Source organism: Budorcas taxicolor, chromosome 5 (genome assembly GCF_023091745.1).
Source record: "Budorcas taxicolor isolate Tak-1 chromosome 5, Takin1.1, whole genome shotgun sequence".
NCBI classification, from domain to species: Eukaryota; Metazoa; Chordata; class Mammalia; order Artiodactyla; family Bovidae; genus Budorcas; species Budorcas taxicolor.
In genome coordinates, this window is record NC_068914.1 from 118,302,696 (window position 1) to 118,318,179 (window position 15,484).

Sequence of the window (15,484 nt, forward strand, 5' to 3'; positions counted from 1 at the left end):
GAGGAGAGGAATTCAAGCCGAGGACAGTGGCAAGGCTTGATCACTCAGAGCTTTTGTGTAATAAAGTTTTATTAAAGTATAAAAGAGATAGAGAAAGCTTCCAACATAGACATCAGAAGGGGGCAGAAGTAGTACCCTCCTGCTAGTCTTTAGTAGAAAGTTATATACCTACTAGTAGGCTGCTAATTAGAGGAAATGTCTCAAAACTCAGAGACTGGCACCAGACCCCTCACCTACAACATGCATTTTGAGAAAACATTGGTACAAGGTGAGTTTTCCTGGACCATAAAACAATTGACATGAATCTTGAAGAAAGGCAGTTTTCCAAGCAAAGACATAGTCTCATTAACATAGCTTAAGAGAACATTTGCATGAGTAAAACATACTGGTTTGTAATGTCATTTCTGAGTCTTAGGCAAACTGGAACTGGAACCGATTTGAAGACAGAATCTAGGGTAAATACATAGTTCATTAACATAGTTTAAGAAAAACATTTCCATGAGAAAAATGCACTGGTTAGTTCAAGGTTTGAGAAAAGTTAAGTTCAGGTGGAACCAGGCATCGTCGTGGCAACACAGAATTTTAAAAGAAACCTCCTTTTAAATTTGTACAGAGAAGGGAAAAAATCTGACCCTTGTAGTTTAAAGAACGTCTGACACTTGCAGCCTATTTCCTCCATTTGGAGACCCCTAGCCTTCCTGGCTGTTACCCTCTCACTCCCTGTCCCTTCTCAGGATGTGCTCTTCTGAATCTCTTCCCCTATCATCTCCACAGCTTTCTAAAATGTAACATTAAAAAAAAATTGAGATATAAGTCATATAACATACAATCACATTTGAAAAGTAGTTTTTAGTATATTCACTATGTGTATAAATATCACCACTACATAATTCCAGAACCTTTCCATCACCCCAGAAAGCATGCCCATACTTATTACAAGTTAATCCTAGTTCCTCCTGCCACCTTGCCTTGGGAAGGCTGAGGGGTGGGAGTTTGTAGGGATTGGTTCTTAATCTTGACTGATACCATGGCTAGGCTGGGCCAGTCTGGGAACTGAGTCTTGGAAGCCTGAAGAGGTCACTGATTCACAGGCCACAGTGTTGGGATCTCCAGGAGAGGGGAGGGCTCAGACATGGGACCTGGGAGAAGTCAATGTCACAGCCACTGATGATCCAAGCAATGGTCAACTCACAGGGTCTGAACAGAGAGACAGAGTTCTGAAAGGATGAGAAGATTCTAAGCCTAGAGGAGGGATGAAGCCTAGGCAAGGTCTTGTATTGGTTGGGATGGGGATGCTGAGCTGCTGTAACGAAGGGCTCACAAAATATATTGGTATTATCAACAAACAATGTAGATTTTTTTCATTTCAGATATGAAAATCCCAGTTGCTAGGTATTTGGGAGGTAGGTGGAAGGTAGGTTGACTGTTATTGCTCTGCCATCATTCCCAGGGGGTTGTTCATGGAAGCTGGTTCTCATCACACACTCCAGCCCAAAGGAAGGACAAAAGAGGACATGGAGCACAGGAATTTCCCTTCATCAATGTGTCCTAGAAGATCCACACATCATTCCCCTCACCTTTGATTAGTCAGAATTTAGCAGTGAGGTTACATGGAGCTACAGGAGAGTCTGGGCTGCCACGAACCCACCTAAAATTCAGTGTCTTCTGTATAAAAAATAAGGACACTAAAAATGGTTAAAGTGGCCAACTTTATGTTATGTATATTTTACTACATTAAGAAAAAGTTTTAAGCTTTTTTATTTTTTTAAAAAGGAGGGAAGGATGAAAATTTGGGGACAATTATTAGACTCTTTTACAACCACCAATGGCATGGCATTTTTGTGGGAAAAAAACTACAAGATATTACCTGGTCATTATTCAAAAATTATTCAAAAAGCAGAGAATAAGTGTCACCTTTTTTGCTGATCTCTCTAGATTAATCTCTATTCAATATTTTAAAAACCTTCTGGGAAACAAAATTTTTTTATTTGCCCAGCAGTCAGATAGTAAAGCTCAGTGGCCTGCCGCCACCTCGTCCTCTGTCTCTAAATGCCCATTGTCACCATATACAGGGGAGACGCTGTGACGCAGCGTCAGATGTGACCTCTCTCAATCTCTTACAGTTCTTTAATCTCAATGGAGCCCCTCTGAGCACCTCACCATCGCCCCAAGTGGACCACAGCCAGAAAATGATCATAGACATTTCTGGGTTTTGTATTCACAACCACAATCTGAAAGTAAGATTTGGAATTACTTGGAAGAATAAGCATCAGGGCGGAATTAAGAATGAGGAGGTGTCTAATGCCAGCAGTCAGAGACCAGTGGGAAAGTCGACAGCTCAGTGGAGGCAAGTGAAGATGTGAGCACTTGCTGGGACCAGGGTGGATGGTCCACCTCAGGGGCCAGCAGTGAGGAGGGATGAGCAGGGGGGAACGAGAGAGGCTGGACGAGGAGGGGTATTAGCATGCTTTAGGCTCCAAAGACACATGTGGATGGCTGGAGAGGGAGCAAGGACCCCTCTCTTCCAAAAGGGAGTCTGTGATCAGTGGCCCTTGGTTCTCATGCTCATGTGTGGTGGGCGGTCAGGCAGCCCTGGGGACTGCTCCCTCCCCCTGGGTGGGCAGACATGGGCACCCTCCAGCACTGCTCCTGCACAAGGTGAACAGTCAATCCACAGGACCTTAAGGGGGAGAACTGATATTTGTGGGTCCTGTAGTGGGTTAGTTGGTGGCCCCCCGAAAAGTATGTCCATGACCTAATCTCTGCAACTGTGTATGGGGCCTTATGTGGAAAAGGGTCTTTGAAAATCCTTTAAGTGAAACGTCTTGTAATGAGATCATTGCAGCTTATCTGGGTGGACCCTAAATCAACTAGCATCCTCGTAAGATACACATAGAGACAACAGAGAGTAGAGGGAGAAGGCAATGAAAAGACAGAGGCAGAATGCAGGGATGCAACCACAAGTCAGGGAATGCTGCAGCCACCACCAGCTGGGAGGGGCAGGGAAGACCCCCCCAGAACTCCTCTTGAAGTGGGCCCTGCTGACAGGAGGCAGCATCCCAGACTCCAGCACTGGCTCCCCTCACCTCTCCCATCACCTCCTGCTGCTCCCTCCCGAGGGCCTGAATGTGCACCTGCTTGGAGGCTGGACGGGTCAGCTGCTGGAAGCCTGGCAAGCATTCTGTCTAGAAGCTTGCAGCTCTCTTGAGCAACCGTGAGATGTTAGTGGTGACCCCAGAAAGAAGAGGGGTCTTATGTGGAAAAGGGTCTTTGAAAATCCTTTAAGTGAAACATCTTGTAATGAGATCATTGCAGCTTATCTGGGTGTGCGTTTTGAGGGTATGCAGTCTGTTGGGCAATTTGTAGGAGGCAGAGGTGATGGAGGAGGTCAGACCCTTTCCTCCAGTGCATTGGCCACCTTGAGGCTGCCCCTGGGTGCTGTGCTGAGGCTGATGGGGAAAGGGTTCTTTCTGAGATACAAGGAATCCAGGTTTACCACCACCCTGTCTCTCAGGGCCTGTTCAGTGCCAGGCTCTGAGGGGACACTGGGACCTGAGAGGGGAAGGACAGGTGACCAAGTGGGGAGACCCAGGGCTTTGTCTTCCTGTGCTCTCTGAGCCCTCAGTTCAGGACTGTGGGCAATGAGTGGTCCTGTGCAGGGGAGGCTGGCCTGGATGGAGGAAGTAAGAAGGGTTTACTGCACTGTCTGTGCTATGATATTGGTTTTGCAATATTAAGATTAAAAAAAAGCCAAACTGTAGGCATGTCTATATAACAGGAGGGGCATGACCTTAGATCTTTGTGTTTAGGCAGGCAGAGACCAAACCTAGAAACTTTGGGATTTTTAAATTCGCATTCCTAGGACTTTCCTGGAAGTCCCATGGTTAAGACTCTATACTTCCACTGAGGATATTGCGGGTTTCATCCCTGGTCGGGGAAAAGAGGTCCCACACGCTAGGAGGCCCAGCTGAAACAAAAAATAAAGAAAAAAATTAAAAAAGAATAAAATGTACAATCTGATCTGTTTAAAAAAAATAATAAAATCACATTCCCCACCTATATACCCATGTCTTAAGGTCTAGACTTGGCCTCTGCTCTGCCCACAGAGAGCTATGTGACCCTGGGCAAGTCACCTTCCGGGGAATTGCTTGTTCTGATTTCTTGTTTTTAAAAGCTGATTTCAGTCTTCCCATGTGGGTTTGTAGCCTCCTCAACACACATAGGAGTTTGTACCTCTTATGTGTGTTGAGGATGTTCACCCATATCTACTGTAAATATTGCAAACACTGTCTCCAGGTCTCTTGTATTCTGATCTGGTTTATGGTGTCCTTTGCAATTTTCAATTTTTAAGAGGTTCAGTGGTTTCTGGGATTTGTGTCCTGGTGGGAAAAGTTTCCTCAACTCAGCAGTATTTTTCCAGTATGTTTTCATTTTGTCCAGTACATTTGTAGTTGGCTTTTTTTTTTTTTTTTTTTTCTTTCAGGTTTACATTTAGGTCACTTCGGGATTCAGGATTGATTATAATTTTTTTGTTTCTTCTTCCTAATTTTCTTCTACATCCTGCCTTCCCCCTCCCTCCTTTGCTTCTCCTCTCTTGCTCTCCCTCCCTCCCTGCCTGTCTCTTTCTTCTCCTTAAAGCAGGGCATGTTTAACAGGCACCTACTGCAATCAGAAAGGAGCACACTCTTCTTTAGTGAGGCTTCGCATCTGGCCATACAGTTGGGCGGGGAAAAGTTTCTCCAGGCTCCTCGCTTCTCCCTACCAACAGCCTTTCCAGGAAGCGATCAGTCAGAGGCTAACAGAGGAGGACACTCCAGACAGTAATCCAGCAGCAGAAGCACTGTCCAGCATCCACAGGCAGCTGAGGCCCCAACAAGGGTCAGGACCAGGACAAGAATGGGAGGGAAGGACGGAAGGATGAGGTCAAGGGTGCAGCCACATTTACAAGTGTTTGGCAGGATCCAAGAGCAGTCTCTTCTGCTGATACCCTCCTCCTCTCTCTGCCTTGGCACTCGGTCCTCGTGTTTCATGATTTCAGTTGGCTACCTGGCTCCTGGGCTTATAAAGCTTCCAGGCAGAGAAGGAGGCAGGGGACCAGCCAACTCTCCTCTCCCACGTGCTTCAGGGCCTGCCTGTATGAATTCTCTTCCACCCACATGTCAGTGCCTCCAGTCTCTGCCACCAGACACATTTCCTAGCGAACAAGCCAAGTGTTAGGTTACTCTTCCTGAGGGAGAACCCTGGGCATCGCAGAGGAAGATGTAGAAAGGAAAATTCTAGGATGGGGCTCAGGTGAGGCGATTTGTGGGAGGCTGTAAGGAAACAGGGCCACTCTAGGTTGAGTGCTGCAGAGAATGGCTGCAGTGGGGGCGTCGCGGGAGTCAATGAGAGTTTCAGTAACTCCGTGTATGGAGACCAGAGTGAGGGTAAACGTGTGATTGGTAAAGAAGGAGCTGTGTTGCTTTTCAGCCAAGGGAGGAGGTGTGGTGTTGGCGGGGCACAGTGATGGGTCTCTGCTGTCTCCTTTGCTCCTGCTCTCAGGGTGACCCTGTGTGAGGCTGGAGTTCTGTGAAAGCCTTTACATTCAACAGGAGAAGAGCAGCACCCTGCTGTGACGACAAGCCAGTCTTGGGGTGTCAGGAATTTTTCTTGTTTTATTTCTCAAAACTTTATAAATGCTCCCATGAATAAATAGAAGGGAAAATAGCCATAGAATGCAAGACTCCTCTTCTTATTAAATTCAATTAAGAATTAAATACTTCCCATTATACTAATTCTTATTTGCAACTACTATTTTATATCTAACTTTGGTGGTGTATATATATATAACTTTTATTTTGTATTGAGTACCGTTGATTAACAGTGTTGTTGGCTTCAGGTGTACAGTGATTCAGTTATACACATAGACATATCTATTCTTTTTCAAATTCTACTCCCGTTTAGGTTACTAGAGAACACTGAGCAGAGTTGTGTGTGCTATGCAGTAGGTCCGTGATGGCTATCTATTCTACATTTAGCAGTGTGTACATGTGAATCCTTTTTGGATATATTTTTTCTAAAATGTTCTAATTTTAATATTATTATGGACTAATGTCCTTTAACAGACTCAGCCTGGTCCAATTAATAATATTTATTTTCCATTATGATTCTGTGTGGGTGCGCCTGGTGACTACTGCTCTGAGCATCTTCAAGAGCATCCTTGCCTTTGCAGGAGCAGAGATGCCAGCCTATGGAGTTCACCTCCCCTGCAAGGGGTCTTCCTTCCTCTGAGTGGACGGAAGCCCATGGGTGCACATGTGGGTGGGCAAGATGCTGCTGGACAGTGTGTCTCTTTAAGGTCACAGTTCACTCTGATTATTCTGGTCTCTGTGTGTTATCACCCCTATGTTTGTAGAGAACTTGGTTTCATCAACATGAACATGTCTCCTAGACTGACAGTTGTCGCAGCAGCAGTTAGCCTTCTTATTTGCACTTCATCTGGTTGCTCCCACCATTTTAAGTCGGTGGTACCAGACACAACCCTATTCTTGTGGATTACTAACTACTATAAAGTTATTTCTGCTGTCTTAAACTTTAAAAAATCCGAGTGCTAAGTGCGTATTGTTAAAATAAATCAATTTCTACAGAGAATCTGCTCATTTCTTCCCAAGGAAAAGCTTCTTTCTTTACATAATTAATGTCTTTAGATGATATTCTTATCTTGGGGGACAGAATAGTGTGAGAGTGTTTGCTCTGGAGATAGGAGCCTGGACTCGAATTCTGGCTGTGGCACTAGCTGGGCACTTTGAGTAATTACTTAACTTCTCTGAGCTTCAGTTTCCTTTCTTAAAGGGTCATTGTAAGAACTAAAAGTAAGTGAAAGCCTACCAAGCACTTGGAATGTTGCTTGGTGCAAAAAGGGGAGTCATCAATCACAATAGCTAATAAATGCTAGGTATTGCATTTTTCTTTCTCTTGATTTAAAATTTTTGATATTTAATTACTTACCAGGAAAGAATTTCAGTTATGTTAATCTATTTTCTCATACCTTTCCCCATCTTCTCATAATATCATTATATTACTAAATTTATATCCTGTATTAGAAATCTTTGTAGTTATAAGCACTTGATTTAAACTTTTATTTCTGAGGTCCTCAGGTGCAGCCAGTGTTTCCTGACTCCCCTCTGGTGGAAGAACTTTAAAAATGGAAAATTTTTGAAAACTCAAACCCACATCTCAATAAGATTAGAAAGATATTTTATTCATAAAGTGAGAACAAGATGCATGGAAAAGGGAGATAAACAATGAAGCAAACAAGAAAAGGAAATATTAATCCTTTCCTTCCTTCAGGGCTTCATCTCCCAACTTCTAGCAGTGTACTTTAATTTTCATATTGATTGACAACAAATCCATTAGTTCTCATGTTTAAACGCTCTGCTTTGGGAATATTCTGGCAGTCCAATGGTTAAGACTCCACTTTTACTGCCATGGACCAGGGTTTGATATCTGGTCATGCAGTGCATCCAAATATATATATGCTGCTGCTGCTGCTGCTAAGTCGCTTCAGTCGTGTCTGACTCTGTGTGACCCCATAGATGGCAGCCTACCAGGCTCCTCTGTCCATGGGATATTCCAGGCAAGAGTACTGGAGTGGGTTGCCATTGCCTTCTCTGAAATGCTCAGTTTTGTTCAAAAAGTTAGAAATCAAACAAGGGTGTTAACATTTTTTATCCCAATATTTCCTCCATTTCTTTCGAACAGTTTGTCACATGATATCGTGTTCCCTGTCCCACAGACTCTGGACTTCTTATCCCGTCCTGGACTGGTTTCTCTCTAGGCCTGCTGCATGCCCAGCTAGGATCCTTGGATTCCCTTCTCTCTGGTTGATGTTCCTGACTCCTGGATCCACGTCTTTCATGGTTATGTCTTATCTCACTCCATAAAAACACACACACCTTTTTCCCCTCTGCAGCTCATTCCCAAATAACTGTCTCAGAAACAACTTTGATGGTAACCTTTCTATTCCCCATTTAGCTCCATTTCTTCAGTCATTTGTTCAATTTTCTGCAACCTTTCTTTGATTTTCTTTTCCATCCTTTCTTTACAGTCATTTTGTAAACACTTTATTAATTTCCAAGATGTATTTTTGTTTGTTTCATTATTTAGTTCCCTTTTCCAGGCATCGTGTTCTCATTTTATGAATGAAATATCTTTCTAATCTTCTTGAGACATGGGTTTGAGTTTTCAAATTTTTTCAGTTTTCAAAAATCTCTGTCTTGTGACTTCTCTCTGGTGGTCCAGTGGCTAAGACTCCATGCTCCCAATGCAGGCGGCCCAGGTTCCATCCCTTGTCAGGGAACTAGATTCCACAAGCTCAACAAAGAGTTCATATGCCACAGCTAAAATATCCCACTGCCACAACTAAGATCCAGCTTGGCCAAATAAATAAATAAATAATTTTTAAAAATTATCTGTTTCTTCTGACATCATTTTTATGTTTTTTTTTCCAGGTTGTCATATTTCTCATATGTCTGATCCTGGATTGCCCATTCAAATTAAGATGGAGAAGGGTTGACGGGAGCATTTTGTAAAGTGATTGGATGAGGACCTGTGATTTCCATAAAACAGAAGTTTTTTTCTGGTGTCTTTCCATTCTGATTTCCCCACTTCATTGCAGACGTAAGGCTGCTGTGAATATGGGGTGCACCATGGGATTGGTGAGCTTGTCCCCTGATCTCCCCTCTGGCTCCCTCTCATCTTGGTCCCTCTCTGGGACTCTGCTCAGCAGACCATTTTTCTCGCCTCTACTCCCTCTTGATGTTTCTCTCCCTCTACTCTTCTCTATTCAGCTATCACTTCTCCATTCACTCAGTCCTCAAATACGTGTTGAAGACTCTAGGCTCCTATTGCCACCATTCAGGCTTTTTTTTTTTTTTTTTAAATTAGCCACAGAGTGAGGAGAGGCAGAGTATGGGTTCTTGACCTCAAGAGTGGGTTGGGAGCCCAGTCTATGTTGAACAAGGTTTCTGACCTTGGGCAAATCACAAAGCATCTATGCTTCAGCTTCCTTAGTATAAACAGGGATACGTGGGTACAGACTTCCAGCTTATTAGCACTATAAATATGCTTTATAATTTGTGAACTCTTAGAGCAAATACCAGTGCAGAACAAAGTCAGAAACACAAACCACTCTCATCAATAGCTGTTACTGTAACTATAAGGACCTTTACTATCATTTCAGCCAGGTTTCAGTAGGGGTAGTTAATAAACGCTTTTTAAAATTCTTAAAATAGCACATAAACATAAGCAACATTTGCTTTCTTTTGTTATCTCCCAGCACAAGATAGTCACAACCAGAATCAAGAGATTCTATCAATATGAAGATCTGCTACTGAAACAGCTGAGAACTGGCAAGACTGAAAGGCTGGACACACCATATCATGAGTGTGAATGTAAATTGGTGTGGTTTCTTTCCAAAGCAGTATGGCTCTAAGTAGAAAAGAATTTTAGATGTTGATCCACTCAGACACAATTATTCTACTTCTGAAATAAGGAAGCGGTCAAATGCATGCAAAGTTTTCCACAAGAAGGGTGTTCTTTGTATTATGTTTACATAAATAATTAGAAAGAGCCCCAAATTAAACAGTCAGGGGAGGACAGCAGAGAGGACAGAGCACCATTCAGATCCTCAGCCACCCAGGGTGGGGCTGAGGGATGGGGTGGGGCTGGTAGGACTCCAGGTCCTTGTGGGATAAGGACTCTTGCAGAAACAAGGAGGACATGGGCTGTGGGAGCTAAAGCCCCAGGAACTTTATCAAGGCCGAGACTTGAGCACAGGGAGCAAGACATCCTTTTAGAATGAATGAGAAGAGTTATTTACTGACAAACATATGTCCACAAGTTATATTTTTGTATATTAAAGGGCACAGAGCAGAGTCATCACAAACCTGGGATTTGGATCAGAAAGACTTGGGTTGAAGTCCAGGCTCTGGAATCAGTGTGAAACCTTGGGCGGACCTAAGTTTAGGTGAGTTTCAGGAGTCTGCACTTCATAGCTGCTAGATCAATATCTCCTATTACCAGTCAGTGACTCGAGTGTTCCCAGTCTCAATTTCCAGAGTATTCCTTCCTGTTTGTTTTTCTTTCTCTGGTTTTACTGCTCCTATAACTTTGCAGATGACTGTCTCCTGTCTAATTACCTTCTCCGTGTGCCCCAATAGGAGATCAGCACTCTGATTTGGCCTGGAGGGAACTGGTGGGATGATGACTAACTTTCCTTAACTAGTGGCCAGCAGAGCCCAGGAGACAGAGAACCACGCTGGGTTAAGTCCCTGGTGGCACTGGTGGCCGTCCCAGGGGAATCCACCAGAGACCTCGCCCCTCACTGCGCCCTGCAGTCACTGCTCACTGGTGATCAAGCCAACTTTCTGCTTTTGCTTCCCCAAGGGTGAAGCCACACCTCCTTCCAGCCTGACACAGACAAGGAGCTGAAGGGACACCTCTGAGACCCCCTGCTGCCACCATGAGCTCGGAAGACCTGGGGACTACACTGGTAGTCAGCAGTCTCTTATCTGGCTGGTTCCTACTTGTGACCCAGAACTGAGGTGGTGCCAACTGCCTGAATTAACCTAGAGAAGAATCAAGAACCAAGAAGGGACTGGATAAGCATCCTCGGGGCCCCCAGAAGAGTCAGGGGATTCCCCCACCCAGGGATCCATCCAGGACCTTCCAGGACCTCTACTCAGGGAGCCAAGTCTAAGGTATTCACTTTCTCACCCTGTTGTCCTGTAAGTGACTCAGAAGTGAAGCCAGGACAGCCATTGGGAGGGGGACAGCAGAGGGAGTCCCTGAGGCCAGGTGGGGTGTGGAGAGGAAGTTCTGCAGTATCCCTGGAGCTTCTCCTATCCTCTTCCTTTGTCCAAGCTTCCTCCTGCTCCCAGATCCTGGAGTGTAACCACAGAGGCCGTTTCCTCCAGTTCTCTCTCTGCCTCCAGCCCAACCACCCTGTAGGCATCAGCAGACTCTGAACTGAACCCCAGGCTGGCTTTTGCCACCTGTCACCTATGTGATGTGGAGTGCCTTACCTGACCTCACCTGTAAAATTGGAAAAGTATTTCCCTATGTGGTGATGAGGATCAAATATAGTGTGTGTCCATGGCCGGGGCCACACAGTAGGTCCTGCCAAGTGTGGTGCTATCCCCTCTACCTGGAATGTATTCATTTAGGTGGAAACCTCTCCCCTCCTCCTGAATCCCCCCTTTCCTGTTCTGTGTTTAGACACCTGCCAAGTGCTCTCATATATAAGCACCTGCTTATCAGGTGTGATACCTCAGGCAGGTACTCACTCTATTGATCTCAAAGGCTTCCCTGCAGACACCCAAGTGCTCAGTTATCCCCCCATCCACCCCCACCCCAATCAATCAATACACAGATTTAGTGTTTTGTATTCCCTCCACGTGAGCGCTGTATTCCTTTCTCCCTTAGTGACACAGGAAAAAGAGAAAAATTAAAAGTCTTCATGCTGCAGGACAGAGAGAGGAAGAGAGATTTGGTTTTTCTTCTAATAAGGGCACTGATCTTAGTGGATTAAGGTCATACACTTATGGAGGGTGTCATATCATTATAATTACCACCTTAAAGTCCCTATCTTCATATAGTCATTGCAAGGGTGGAGGAGCATTCAGGGCTTCATCTTATGAATTTGGGAGGACGAACAGTCCACCCAAAGCCCCAGATGAATCCATCATCAGTACCTAAGATGACTACTGCTCAGGAGGATGAACTTTAACCACTTTAAACTCAGTACCATTTACCTTCCATCATCATTTCTTCTGATCTTTTAATTTTTCTGTCTAGAAGGCAAAAGCTTTTTTAAGGATGTCATTGAACATTTCCGGAAAGAGTGAGCAAGGAAGAACTGCATTTCCTACTCACTAAAGAGAAACCCTGAGAGAGTTTTGTGGCAGAGGCTGATTTGTCCAGGTAACCCACACAGGTGTGTCAAGAACTTCACCTAAGTCACCCAGACCCCCCAAAGAAGATCTCGCCCAGGCTAGCTTCCTCCTGGCAGGCACATCTCCTCCAGGGAGCATCCTATGAATGGGGTTGAGGATGTTTCAGCTCAAGAATGCATGAGGAATATTTCCTCCACTTCATTTGCTGACAGTATATAACCTCAGGTTGAGAAGAGATAGAAACCTGCGAGAAGAGCAGGTTATATGACCTGGGCAAGTTTCTGAACTACTCTCTGCTTTAGTTTCTTTATCTGTTCAGTTTTATTGTGAGGACGCTGAGATCATGCATGCAAAGTGTTACATATGATAGCCGGTATAGAGTAGATACTCAACTATTGTTAAAATTTAAAGGCTTGTTGGAAAGACACAGGGGTCAAGAGCCTTCTTCCTGGAGATGAGAACCAAGAAGGATATCCTTTGGGACAAGTCAGGAAATCCTAACACCAGCATCACTTTGTGTTCCTGGGGATTCTGACTAGAGTGCTTTCATTCCCCATCTTAGGAACTGTACCAACCCTGCAGGATCTTGCTGGCCCATACGGCAGAGAGGCTGCAGAGGAACTGGGTGGAGCTGCTGGGATCCTGGCTCTAGCCCTGCCCAGCTCTGGGGCTCTGGGCTTATGTCTTGAAGCCCCAGTCTGTCCTGTGTTCAATGGGAACAGCAATTCAATTTGATGGATTGTGGTTATGGCCTCAGAGTGAACTGAAGGGTCAGAGGTGGGGAACCAAGTGCAAAGATCTCATCCAAAGGCCCAGGGAGGCCTGGACCAGGGTCAGACCCAGGGTCAGGGTGGAGCAGAAGGTCCAGGTTGGAGGACGAGTAGGCAGGCTTGGGCAGCAGGACCAGGACTGGAGTGAGGAGAGTGGGCCCCGAGGACACAGACCTGAAGGGGCGGGGACGCTAACAGAGGTTCCAGGAGTGGGAGGCGGGACATTTCTTTCTTCCCTTATGGGATCCCCTCACGCTGGGCTAGAGGGCCCTGGGTGATCATGTCCTCCACACCCTGCCTGGGACCTGGCTTCTCACTCCATCTGGGACCCTCTTCTAGTCTACGTGGAGTGGCCCTGATAGTGGGAAGGCCGTATGGCTCAGTGAGCCCTCCAGGGTCACAGTGAGTGGCTGTGATTGTGTGTCATTTGAGGGATTCTGAGGAGCCTCGCGCGTCCCCACCCAAGAGGAAAACACTTCCTCCACCAGCTGTGCCAGTGCCAGTCTCTTCAGACTCAGCCGTTCAGATGGGCGTTTCCTCAAGTCTCTTGAATCTTTAGAGGATCCACAAAGTTGCACACAGCCTTGGGGTGCAGACTGGTGAAGCTGTCACAGTAAAGTGTGAGTTAGGCTGGTGATATCCAAGATGTCAAGGTGCTGAGTCAGGAGCAGGGAGGTGGGCTGGAGCGTCCAAGAGGAACCAGGGCTCCCAGCACATCTCCTGCTTCCCTGTCAACTGGGGCCAGTGATGGACCCAGTGATCCTCCTCTGGGAAGGTCAAGGAAATCAGGCTTGGGGGAGAGCAGATGCCAGGCAAAATGATCATTCGGGGTCCTTTTAGCTCTGAGTTTTGATATTTTTAAACATTCCAAGTACAGAGTGTTAGCCAGTCTGAAAACTCTGGGGGCACAATTCCCAGGACTGTCCTTACATTTGACACCAATGGCAAATTTGGGAGATTCCCACAACTTACCTCAAGTTTAAGAACTCCCTCAAGGGATGCACAGACTCACTGAAAGCTGTCATGATCCCAGTTACAGTTTATTACATGGAGGGATGCAGTTTCCCATCAGCCACGGGGCAGAGTTTGGGCAGGTTTCACACACGAAGCTTCCATTGTCCTCAGGACACGTTAATGTCCTGGATTCAGTGTGCGGCAGGGCACACAGAACACTGCCCTCCAAGGACACTCACCCTGTTTAAAAAATTATCCTGACCTGTGGTCTCCAGCCCCTCCTGGAGGTCAGCCTAATGCCCTAGAGTCCAGCTTCTCCAGAGGTCACAGAACTGATACCACATGACCCAGAGGCTACTCATGACCTTGTCAGACTGTCCAATGGCCCAGGCAACAAGGATTCTTGTATCAGCCAGAATATTCTAGGGGCTTAGGAACCACGTCCCAGTAGTCAAGGGCAAAATAATGTTGACTCCTCACTACGCTCTCAGGCCCCTGAGTGACAGTTTTTCTGCTCTAATCCCACTTGCCTTTGTTTTATCTGTGGAGTTCCCACTCTACACACACTTTAGAAGTGATGGTGTTGATCTGCCTGTGAGATGTCTTTATCAAATACTTCTCTTAAGAGTATCCTAAGGTGACTTTTGCTGCTTTATTCCAGGATTGAATATGTACATGGAGCATTTACGACGCCCAAATATGTGTTTAATGTTGAAAAAATGTTTGCATTTGTAAAATTCTTTCCTGGTGATTGATAATAAAATCTGCAGCTTATGCAGAATAATTCTTGCTGAACCTATTTTACCGACTAACATAGTCTTTCTTAATACCTTGACATTCACTGTTACAGGGAAGAGGCAGATACGCTACGTAAATATCTGAACAAGCTGCATAGAAACTTGGCCGTGGGGGACTAAGACAGGCTCCAACGAGGCCAGTTGGACAGAAAGAGGTTTTTGGAGACGTTTCCTCAGGTGAAACAGAAACTTGAGGAGGGCATAAAAAAGCTCCGGGCACTGGCAGACAAGGTTGACAAAGTGCAGAGGGGCTGCACCGTCTCCAAGGTGGCAGCTGCCTCTGCCGGCTCTGTGTCTTGCTTCCTGAGCACCCTTGGCCTGGCTCTGGCACCCATGTCAGCGGGGGCCAGTCTGACACTGTGTTGGTGGGGCAGGGCTGGGAGAAGTGGCTGCTGTGACTGGTGTATCCACCATCATGTTGCAAAGTAAAAGCAGGTCATCAGCAGAAACTGAAGCCAGTCGCCTTGTGTCAACTGACATCAATGAAAAGGAGGTGACTTTGGGGCTTCTACATAAGATCACACCCCAGATTGTTTCCTCTACAAAGAAGCTCTACCAAGCTATGAAAGGCCTTGGGAAGAATGTCCAAAACATCAAGCTGGCCAAAGCTGACCCTCAGTTAGCAGCCAGTTCTCAGTGCTTCATGACCACTACTCAAGTCTCAGTCCAAATTGGCAAAGTCAGGAAAGCTTTTGGAAGCATAGCTCTTGCAATGTCCAAGGGAGCCCAGATGGTGTGTGCAGTCACTGTAGATGTCTTCCATTTGACGGATGTGTCCTTCCTGGTAAAAGAGGCAAAGCACTTGCCTGAGCAGGCAAAGACAGAGTCAGTTGAAAAGCTGAGGCAGCAGGTGCAGGTCCTGGAGAAGAATTTGGAAGAGTTCACCCGCACCTATGAGAGCCTGCGACAGGGCCTGACACCCCCACCCCAGGACAGTGCAGGGACCAGGCACACGTGTGAGGTGAAGCTTCAGAGCACCTTGTTAGAAGGAAAAGGAGGGGGAGACAACACTGATGGAGCTGGGTGTTAG

General features: G+C 45.8%; 1 pseudogene; it reads left to right on the plus strand.

Annotated features, from left to right (window-relative positions):
• The first annotated feature begins 240 nt into the window (after positions 1-240).
• Positions 241-15,484, plus strand: LOC128048201 (apolipoprotein L2-like; annotated as a pseudogene).